This window comes from Nyctereutes procyonoides, unplaced genomic scaffold (assembly GCF_905146905.1).
Source record: "Nyctereutes procyonoides isolate TBG_1078 unplaced genomic scaffold, NYPRO_anot_genome, whole genome shotgun sequence".
NCBI lineage: Eukaryota > Metazoa > Chordata > Mammalia > Carnivora > Canidae > Nyctereutes > Nyctereutes procyonoides.
Genome location: NW_026575052.1, coordinates 31077766 through 31088733, shown reverse-complemented (window position 1 = coordinate 31088733; position 10968 = coordinate 31077766). Strand labels below are relative to the sequence as shown.

Here is a 10968-nt window from a genome sequence, read left to right as displayed (position 1 = left end):
TTAAATTGTCTAATATTTTAAATGTTCTTTTTTTTTTTTTTTTTAGGATTTTATTTGAGAGACAGTGAGAGAGCACACGAGCAGGAGAGGGAGAAGTAGGTTCCCCTCCTAGGCAAGGAACCTGATGTGGGGCTCGATCTTAGGACCCCAGGATCATGACCTGAACTAAAGGCAGACTCGTTACCGGCTGAGCCACCCAGGCATCCCTTTAAAAGTGTTTTTAAAGAAAAGTATCTGAGAAATGACACCAGCATGTGATAGAGCAGCTCTCCTGCCCTAGAAAAGCTGGGAGTGGTCAAAGGTAGGAGGGATGGTGCAGCCTAGCAGATGGAGAAGGTGGACTTTTGAGCTCGCTATAACCAAGACTCCGTTCCTTCCTGTATGATCTTGACCGTTGAACCTCTCGAAGCATCAGCTTCCTTATCTGTGACATGGCGATACCACTACTACTCGATGAAACCGTTGTAAAAACTAGAGCGATGTATGTCAGATACCAGGGAGGTGCTGGTTGGATAAGCCGTGGCTGAATATTCAAAATACACTTTTCATTGAGTTTCATTGAGGTAGGTAATGAGTTGGCTGTTTTAAAGGTACAATATAAAAGTGATCATTTGATAATACCAGTAATAAAAGGCTTTTTCAGACAGTATATAGGTCGTGCATTTATTGTCAAAAATTTAGAAAATGAAGCTAAGCTCATACTTCCCCTTCCAAACACACACAAAATTGCCAATACTTCTACCCCAGAGGTAGTCCTCGGTAACACTTTGGAGCATATCCTTCCATTTTCATCTCACTCGGGCATGTACTTCTATACATACATAAAGAGCTTTGGTAGTCACAAAATCTTTTTTTGAATTATATAATATGTTGTGTTTTAACTAATAATAAGCCAGCTGATTCCATTTTTCTGAATTTAGAGTTTTCTCCATTTTAATGCAATTCATAATTGTTTTAAAGTTTTTGATGTTCACATCATAAAAAGCAAGGAATGGGCGTTAAATCTAGGTTCAAGCCGTGCAGTTTTAGGCAAGTCACTTAACTCCTCTGAGCAATGGGAGCCGATGAGATTTAAAAAAAAAAAATACCTGAAATCATACCGTGAATGAAAATTCTCGGGACGCCTGGGTGGCTCAGTGGTTGAGCATCTCCCTTTGGCTCAGGTTATGACCCCGGGGTCCTGGGATCGAGTCCTACATCAGGCTCCCTGCAGGGAGCCTGCTTCTCCCTCTGCCTGTGTCTCTGCCTCTCTCTGTGTGTCTCTCACGAATAAATAAATAAAATCTTTAAAAAAAAAAAAGGAAAGAAAATTCTCTGTGAAAACGCTGACATTTAATTTTACATTTTTGGTTCTGATAATGTAGTTGGTAAGAACTTTTCATTAGCAGAAGTATAGTTCGTTATTAACAACGAGCTACTGATGAGTGCATTGATCCTATAATCCAGGCTTCTTTGGAAATCTGTATATTCTGGTGCAGCCTTTACCATCTCTACAATGGCTTTTGAAACATTCAAATAACATTTCCATTTCAACTGTTTGACTTGACAAAGCCACAGGGTTTGATGCCAGTTCCAAAGAAGGAAAAGAGACGAGAAGGCTGGAGAACGGGAGACGTATCTTCCAACTAACACGGTGTAGATTTGGCACCTTCCTCTCTTCTTTACACCAAAGGGAAAAAAGGCCACCAGATATGAGAAGCTTATCACGCACCTCACCCCCGGGTACGTATTTAAAGACGTAATTCTGTTTGCCCTGTGATTTGTTTAATGGATAACCCTACCGTTTCACTGCTTTGGAGAAATTACAAGTTTTGCAAGACGTTAGACCCCTCCTAGGCATTAACCAGGACAGTTGGGATTGTAAGTAGCGTGCAAGGTTTCTCTTTTTACACCAAGCACCCTTTTGTGCTATCAAGGAAAATGATATATCTATTTTTAATGTTTAATAGAAGTTCGTTAACATATGATGCATTAGTTTCAGGCGTACAACATAGGGATTCAGCAGTTATAAACATTGCAGAATGCCTTCCATGGTAAGTGCAGTCACCACACAAAGTCACTACAATATTACTGACTTCGTTCCCTATGCTGTCCTCTTCATCTCTGTGACTTCTTTGGTTTCTAATGAGGTTTGTACCCTTATTTCCCCTCACCTATTTTGCCTATCCCCTCACCTCCACTCCCTGTAGCAACCACAAGTTTATTTTCTATATTCATTAGTTCCTGCTGTTTGTTTTGTCTTTAGCTTTTTTTTTTTAAGATTTTATTTATTTATTCATGAGAGAGAGAGAGAGAGAGAGAGAGAGGCAGAGACACAGAGGGAGAAGCAGGCTCCATGCAGGGAGCCCGATGTGGGACTCGATCCTGGGACCCCAGGATCATGTCCCGGGCCGAAAGCAGGCACCAAACCGCTGAGCCACCCAGGGATCCCCTTGTCTTTAGCTTCCACTTGTAAGTGAAGTTTTATGGTATTATATGTCTTTCTCTGACTTAGTACACTTAGCATCATACCCTCTGGGTCCACGTTGTTGCAAATAGCAAGATTTCATTCTTTTTTTTTTTAATGGCTGAGTGATATTTAGTTGTACATGTACACCACCACGTCTTATTTATCCGTTCATCTATCGATGAACCCAGGTTGCTTTCCTATCTGGGCTGTTGTAAATAATGTTGCCATACATGTAGGGGTACATATGTATTTTCAAGTTGGTGTGTTCACTTTCTTTGGATAAATACCCAGCAGTAGAATTATTGGGTCATATGGGACTTCTTTTTTAACTTTTCTTTTTTAAGATTTTATTTACTTATTCATGAAAGACACAGAGAGAGGCAAAGACACAGGCAGAGGGAGAAGCAGGCTCCCTGTGGGGAGCCCAATGTAGAATTCAATCCCAGGACCCCAGGATCACACTGTGAGCCGGAGGCAGACGCTCAATCACTGAGCCACCCAAGCATCCCATCAGGTTTGTAAGTTTGAACACCACGATGGGTGTGGAGACTACTTAAAAATTTTTAAAAAATTTTTTAGAAGTCTATTCAGGTTCTCTACCCATTCTTAATCAGATGATTTGAGGTTTTGGTGTTGTATGAGTTCTTTATATATTTAGGATATTTACCCCTTTTCAGCTATATCGTGACTAAATATCCTCTCCCATTCAGTAGGTTGCTGAATTGCTGCTGAATTTAGTAGGTTTTCATTTTGTTTATGGTTTCCTTCACTGTGCAAAAGTTTTTTAGTTTAACGTAGCCCCAATTATTTATTTTTTGCTTTTGTTTCCCTTACATGGGACATATCCAGGAAAATATTGCTAAGGTCAATGTCCATGAGTACACTGCCTATGTTTTCTTTGAGGAGTCTAATGGCTTCAGGTCTCACATTTAACTCTTTAATCCATCTTGTGTGTATTTTTGTGTCTGGTCTAAGCGGTCCAGTTTCATTCTTTGCCTGTCACTGTCCAGATTTCCCAGCACCACTTGTGGAGAGACTGTCTTTACTCCCATTGTATATTCTTTTTTTTTTCCTAAGATTTTATTTATTCATGAGAAACACAGAGAGAGAGAGAGAGAGAGAGGCAGAGGGAGAAGCAGGCTCCACACAGGATACCCGACATGGGACTCGATCCTGGGACTCCAGGATCATGCCCTGGGCCAAACCACTGAGCCACCCAGAGATCCACCTCATTGTATATTCTTGCCTTCATTGTCACAGACTGGCCATATAAGTGTGGGTTTATTGGGCTCTGTATCCTATTCCGTTGATCTGTGTATCTGTTTTTCTGTGCCAGTACCATCCTGTTTTGATTATCATAACTTTGTAGTATGGCTTGAAGGCTGGTGTTACGATTCCTACGGCTTGTCTCTTCTTCCTCAAGATTGCTTTGGCTCCTCAGAGTCTTTTGTGACTTCGTAAGGATTTTGTTGTTGTTGTTGTTGTTCAGTAAAAACAATAAATATTTGTAATCACCATTTTTTAAAATTGTTATTTATTCATGAGAGACACGGAGAGAGGCAGAGACACAGGCAGAGGGAGCAGCAGGCTCCCTGCAGGGAGCCCGATGCGGGACTTGATCCCAGGACTCCAGGATCACGCCCTGGGCCAAAGGCAGACACTCAACCACTGAGCCACCCAGGTGTCCCCCTGTAATCATCATTTATGGGAGAATTTGGTTAGGAGGAATTAGCAGCTAGAGTGTTCTTAGTTGTAAGTGACAGAAACCAAAGTGGGTTGCTTTAAGGATAAGAGGAATTCACTAGCATCTGCTCTCTAGGTTGCAGCATCGCTGGGATGGCTCAGGAGATGAATCAGAGGCTCTGCACTAGGAGCAATGTCCAAAATGTCACCTCCCATCCCCTCTGCTGAGAACAGCTCTGCTGCTCCTGCTGCCCTGTGTGTACCAAATGCACCACCAACTCTGCCATCCGTGGATGCTGGAAGGACTCGTGACTCGGATCCAGGTGATTCAGAGGGACAGGTGGATTGAGGCAAGCGGGTCACGTGCCCTGCTCTGCTTACAAAGGAGAGACTAGGACAGCAAGGGCCCTTTAAGTTTCAGTACGTGGGCTGGGCCTCCCAACAGAGAGGCATCACTTGGGAAACTCGCCAAGTGAGTGAAGGGATTTGGATGCTGACAGCAAAGGAAAACAAATGCCACCCACAGAATAGTAGTTGTCCTAATTGTGGTTGTGGACGTAGTCAGGGACTTACCCTACTATTTATGAATCATCCAGATACACAAAAGATGGCCAGTGCCAGGACGTCTTTAACCTTAGTGCTTCCAGGACTGAGAGAAAAGGGAGCAAGTGTCCCCACTAATTTCCTAGACATGGGAGCTGTGTTCCTGGACTCTAGGTTTGAAATTCAGAAAACACTATCACCCAAAAGGCATTTTAGTGCAGTAATTTCCTGGCCTTGCCAGAACAGGTCAAAATTTTCCTATTATATGCTCCGACACACCCGTACCTCTTGTGGAAATGAGTAGGAACGTTTACCAGAAGACACGTCCGAGAATGTTCTCAGCAGCTTTACACAGGGTAGCCCGAAACTGGCACCAGCCCAGATGCCTGTCAACAGGGGGGCTGTGGAGGGGCGCCTGGGCGGCTCAGTCCTCTGAGCATCCAACTCTTGCTTTCGGCTCAGGTTGTGATCTCGGGGCATGAGATGGGGCCTCACCCTGGGCTCCCTGCTCATCGGGGAGTCTGCTTGGGATCCTCTCCCTTCGCCCCTCCCCTCGCTCACATGCACTTTCTTTCTCTCTCTCTCAATAAATCAATAAAATTAGGGAAAAAAACCCAGTAGAGTTGTGAAAATAAGAATAAATTATAATAGGGGCACCTGCGTGGCTCAGTTGGGTAAGCGTCTGCCTTTGGCTTAGGTCATGATCCCAGGGTCCTGGGATCGAGTGCCCAGTCGAGCAGGGACTCTGCTTCTCCCTTTCCTGCTGCTTCTCCCTCTCCCTCTCCCTCTGTTTCTCCCTCTCCCTCTGCTTCTCCCGTTCCCTCTGCCCACAATCCCGGCCCACCCACCCCCCACACTCTTGCACACGCACATGTTCTCTCTCTCACACACACTCACTCAATCTGTCTTGAGTAAATAACTAAAATCTTTCTTAAAAAAGAATAAATTATGATACAGTCATAGGATATGACTGAGCAATAAAAAAAAGAGGACAAATGCCTGTTACATGTAAAACACGACACACGAACAAAAGCTGGACAAGCATGCATGCTGCACAATTTAATATATCTAAAGCCTCCAAACGTGCAAAATTAAACAAGGATGACCTATAAATAGGGATGACTTCAGGAAAGCCAGTTATTTAATTTATTTATTCTTTGAAGTAGTCTCCATGCCCAACCTGGGGCTTGAACTCACAACCCTGAGATCAGGAGTCACATGCTCTACCAACTGAGCCAGGCAGGCGCCCCTTTTTAAAAAAAAACTTTTTTTTTTCAAGAGAGCCGGTTATTAACTGGAAAGGGGTTGGAGGGAGTGTTCTGGGGTACGAGAATGTTCTATATACTGTTCTTGATGGTAGTTACATGGCTGCATATGTATTCAAATATTTATGTCACTCTACCCTTGAGGTTCACTCACTTTTTTTTTTTAAGATTTTATTTATTTAGGGGCAGCCCGGGTGCCTCAGCAGTTTAGCGCCACCTTCAGCCCGGGGTGTGATCCTGGAGACCCAGGATGGAGTGCCACATCAGGCGCCCTGCATGGAGCCTTCTTCTCCCTCTGCCTGTGTCTCTGCCGATCTCTCGCTCTCTCTCTTTGTGTCTCTCGTGAATAAATAAATAAATAAAATATTTAAAAAATAAAACAAACCAAAAAAAAGATTTTGTTTATTTATTCATGAGAAACAGGGGCACGGGGGCAGAGGGAGAAGCAGGCTCCATGCAGGGAGTCCGACATGGGACTCCATCCTGGGTCTCCAGGATCACACCCTGGGCTGAAGGTGGCGCTAAACCGCTGAGCCACCCGGGCTGCCCAAGGTTCACTCACTTTTTTTTTTTTTAATTATTATTATTTTTTTAATTTATGATAGTCACACACACAGAGAGAGAGAGGCAGAGACACAGGCAGAGGGAGAAGCAGGCTCCATGCACCGGGAGCCCGACGTGGGATTCGATCCCGGGTCTCCAGAATCGCACCCTGGGCCAAAGGCAGGCGCCAAACCGATGCGCCACCCAGGGATCCCGGTTCACTCACTTTTTGCAGATAACTTATGTCTGTTCTATATTGATAAAAAATAATTATTTTAAAATTTTAATCTCTGCTGGTGGAATTCAGAATGGAGGTTACGTCTAAGAGATGGTGACGGCTGGGAAGGGTCATGACGGAGCCTCCTGGGGGTTACGCCTTGATCTGGATGCTTAGACCTGGGTATGTACCTAGATAAAAACCCATCCGGCTGAGCCCCTAAAATTAGCTCTTTTTAACTGTACCTACGCAATACCTCAATTTTTAACAATCATGTGTGTTTGAAGAAAAGTATGTTCCCACTTTAGAGCATCGATATAAACGTAGAAATGCAATCCTTTCATAAAGTGAACTCTGCTTGGCATCCTGCTTGGTGTCCAGAGAGCATTTATAGCCACAGCAACACCCTAGTCTTACCAGTGTCGGCGTAATGGGTCCTGCTTGAAATCCAAGATTGTGTTTGTGACCTTGAACCAAGTTCCACCTCTGAGATGCCAGATACCAACCATTCCCTTCACCTTCTCCTCCAAAGCAGCTCCCAGACAGAAGACTCACAGATGAACGAACCTGAACATCCTTTCTCCTCGGACATTGTGGTATCGGGGCCTGTGTGGTGTCTCTGCGCAGTGTCCCCGATTGTCCATAAGGAGTGAGAAGCGGCAGCCCCCTCGCCAGCTAAGTCCTGTTTGTGTGGGAAGCCCGCCAGCGTGGTTGGTGTGCAAGCACGCAAGCGTGTCTGCGGGCTGCTCTTGCCCCAGGCAAGCCCACGGGACCAGGGGGCACGACTAGGCCTCGTGACCTTCAAAAGTACTTGGAAGGCGTGTTCCTTGACTGTGACTCAAGCAGAGGCACAAAGCAGAGGCTTTGCTCGCACCGCTTGTGAGACCTCTGCATGTTTCTTCCTTGCACGGAAGTCATTTGTGCTCCTTGTGCCCAGGAACTTTGTTGGAAGCTGCAGCGGAATGACTAGGTACTGGGCCCAAATCCTGCCAAGGCCGCTTACTTGCTGTGTGACCTTAGTGAAGTGACTGCACCTCCTTGTGCCTCAGGTTCTTTAATGTATAATGAGAATACCATCACTTTCCCCTTAAAGCCTTTGCAAAGATTAATTGAACTAAAATACTTGAGGCACACTTAGGACAGTGTCTTCATACATGGTAGTGGAGAGAACATTGACAAATTATTATTTTTCATAAAATGTGCTTTTTTTTTCTAACATTGTCTTTATGCCAGTGAATTCTCTTTGCTCGTGATGGGATACTTGCTTATTCACTCACCTGTTGCTGGATGCAGATTATTTCCATCCCTTGGCTATTATAGTGAATAATGTTACTATGACTATTGAGATGTTTGAATCCCCACTTTCGCTTGTTTGGGTTTTATATGTAGGGGTGAGATCACTGGATCATACGGTAATTCTATGTTTAATTTTTTTTTAGGAACCACTAAACTATTTTCCACAGTGGTTGCACCATCTTGGATTCCCACTAGCAGTGCATGAGTTCCAATCTCTCCACATTCTTACCAACACTTGTTACTTTCTCTCTCTTTTCTTCAAATGGCCATCCTATTGGGTATGACACAATATCTCATGATGGTTTTGATTTATGTTTCCCTAAGGGCTACTAACGTTGAGCATCTTTTCATGTGCTTATTGGTCACATGTGTATCTTCCATGGAGAAATGTCTGTTTAAGGCCTTTGCCCCCTGGCAGCCTGGGTGGCTCAGTGGTTTGGCACTGCCTTCAGCCCAGGGCCTGATCCTGGCGACCCGGGATCGAGTCCCACATCAGACTCCCTGCATGGAGCCTGCTTCTCCCGCTGCCTATGTCTCTGCCTCTCTCTCTCCCTGTGTCTCTCATGAATAAATAAATAAAATGTTAAAAAAAAAAGGCCTTTGCCCCTATTTTATTGTTTTTTTTTGTTGTTGTTGAGTCATAAAAGTTCATTATGTATTCTGGACTTGATTTAGTTTTGAACTTGCCTGAATCCATACTTGTTCATCATAAAATCTATAAGACTCCAGAAAATACTCTTAATTATATTATCTTTAGAAGCACAATATTAAATAATATAATCTGATGGGTACCTTCAGACTCTGTGTTTCCTGTGTACCATGGTGTCCAAGCCTGCGGTTGGCCTCTGTACTCTAAGCTACATGTACTCAGTGTCCAAGAAGTGGTGCAAAATGAAGGGAGAAGTTTCAGAGGTGTTCCCAGCTTAGAGTGGGCAAAGGAGTGCCCCAGTGTATTATTCAAAGGTCTTGTAGGTCAAAAGAGTCTGAAGCAAATAGAGTCTACGCTTGGTGAATATCCTGTAAGACATAAGAATGAAATTAGGAGTCCATTGTGGCAGAGTGCTTTCAGAGACATTGAGGGATGGACATTTAAATATATAAATATTGGGGATCCCTGGGTGGCTCAGCAGTTTAACACCTGCCTTTGGCTCAGGATGTGATCCTGGAATCCCGGGATTGAGTCCCACATCAGACTCCCTGTGTGGAGCCTGCTTCTCCCTCTACCTGTGTCTCTGCCTCTCTCTCTCTCTCTCTCTCTCTCTCTCTCTCTGTGTGTGTTTCTTATGAATAAATAAATCTTAAAAAAAAGAAAAATAAATCTGTGCCTGAGGGGGCACAGCAGTTGAGTGTCTCTGCCTTCGACTTAGAGCGTGATCGCTGGATCCGGGATCAAGTCCCACATTGGGCTTCTTGTGGGGGGCCTGCTTTTCCCTCTGCCTGTGTCTCTGCCTTTCTCTGTGTGTCTCTCATGAATAAATAAAATCTTAAATAAATGAATATATATATATTGACTAAGAGAATATGAAAGTAGTTATTCAGAAGTGAGTATTGGGGGCTAAAGTTTAAAAACTTTTAAAAAATACCCAATTATCCTTTTCACCCTTGGAGCTGGATTTAGAAATGCTGTCTTTCTTTCTTTTTTTTTTTTTAAGGATTTTATTTATTTATTCATGAGAGACACAGAGAGAGAGGCAGAGACACAGGCAGAGGGAGAAGCAGGCTCCTTGCAGGGAGCCCCATGGGCGACTCGATCCTGGGTCTCTGGGATCACACCCTGAGCCAAAGGCAGACGCTCAACCCCTGAGACACCCAGGCTTCCCTAGAAATGCTGTCTTATGGGAATGTTGCAGGTGGCAGAGTTATTTTAAGAGGCAATGTAAATATTTAGTTTGTGCTGTAACCTTTGCCTTGTTTGTAGTCTAGTTTAAGCCTTTAGACTGAAGACAAGATACAAGCCTTTAAGTGTTGAGAGAGCGGCGTGAACGTTACAGATAACTGCTGCGCCATGCTGACAAAGATGGACCCTTTCAAAATAGCAGCACAGAAATTGGTTATATCTAATTTTATAGAAAGCGATTTTTATCTAGCTATTTCATTGTAATCATTCAACATCTGTTCCAAAGAAGAAGACGGAAAGTGATTTAAAAACTCTACCAAGGGGATCCCTGGGTGCCTCAGTGGTTTAGCACCTGCCTTCAGCCCAGGGCATGATCCTGGATACCCGGGATCGAGTCCCATGTTGGGCTCCCTGCATGAAGCCTGCTTCTCCCTCTGCCTGTGTCTCTGCCTCTGCCTCTGTGTCTCTCATGAATAAATAAATAAAATCCTTTAAAAAAATTAAAACGGACTGAAATCTCATGTATTTGGCTATCACGTATGCACTTTAATATATTAAACTATAAAGAGAAAAGTGGAGTGGGGACAGAAGGCAAATATTTACTTATTAAATCTTTGCCAGGAGGAGGCTGAGAAGTAGAAAAAGCTCTGTAAATGTTTGTTTTTTTTTCCATTTAAAATCCCCAAACTTTGTTACTTTGCCAGGTTTGAAAGCATGCCTTTTCTGAGGGGCTGGGGTGGTGGAAATCGGAGGGTAAGGCCCGCCAGTTCAAAAGACCCGGAGCGGTGTTATTTCCTTTTCTTCACAAGTTTTAAAATCTGTGGACAGCTAACACCAGTTCCCAAGGCTAAAGAGAGGATGTGGCGTCACTACTTTTATTCTCCCCAACATCCAGTAAAACGAGTTTTCCATTCTCAATATTTCTCAAAACCCTCGCCCCCAGAGGCCTTCTATTCATTTATTCAGTCAATTTATTGACCACCTGGGCAGCCCCAGTGGCGCAGCAGTTTAGTCCCACCTGCAGCCCCGGGTATGATCCTGGAGACCTGAGATCGAGTCCCATGTCGGGCTCCCTGCATGGAGCCTGCTTCTCCCTCTGCCTGGGCCTCTGCCTCTCTCTCTGTGTGTCTCTATG

At 44.1% G+C, this 10968-nt stretch overlaps 1 non-coding gene across 1 annotated transcript; it reads right to left on the bottom strand.

Moving 5' to 3' along the window:
- Window positions 1–5847: 5847 nt before the first annotated feature.
- TRNAR-CCU (transfer RNA arginine (anticodon CCU)) lies at window positions 5848–5920 on the bottom strand. Its single transcript has one exon. It is a non-coding gene; the product is annotated as a tRNA-Arg (tRNA).
- Window positions 5921–10968: the final 5048 nt, after the last annotated feature.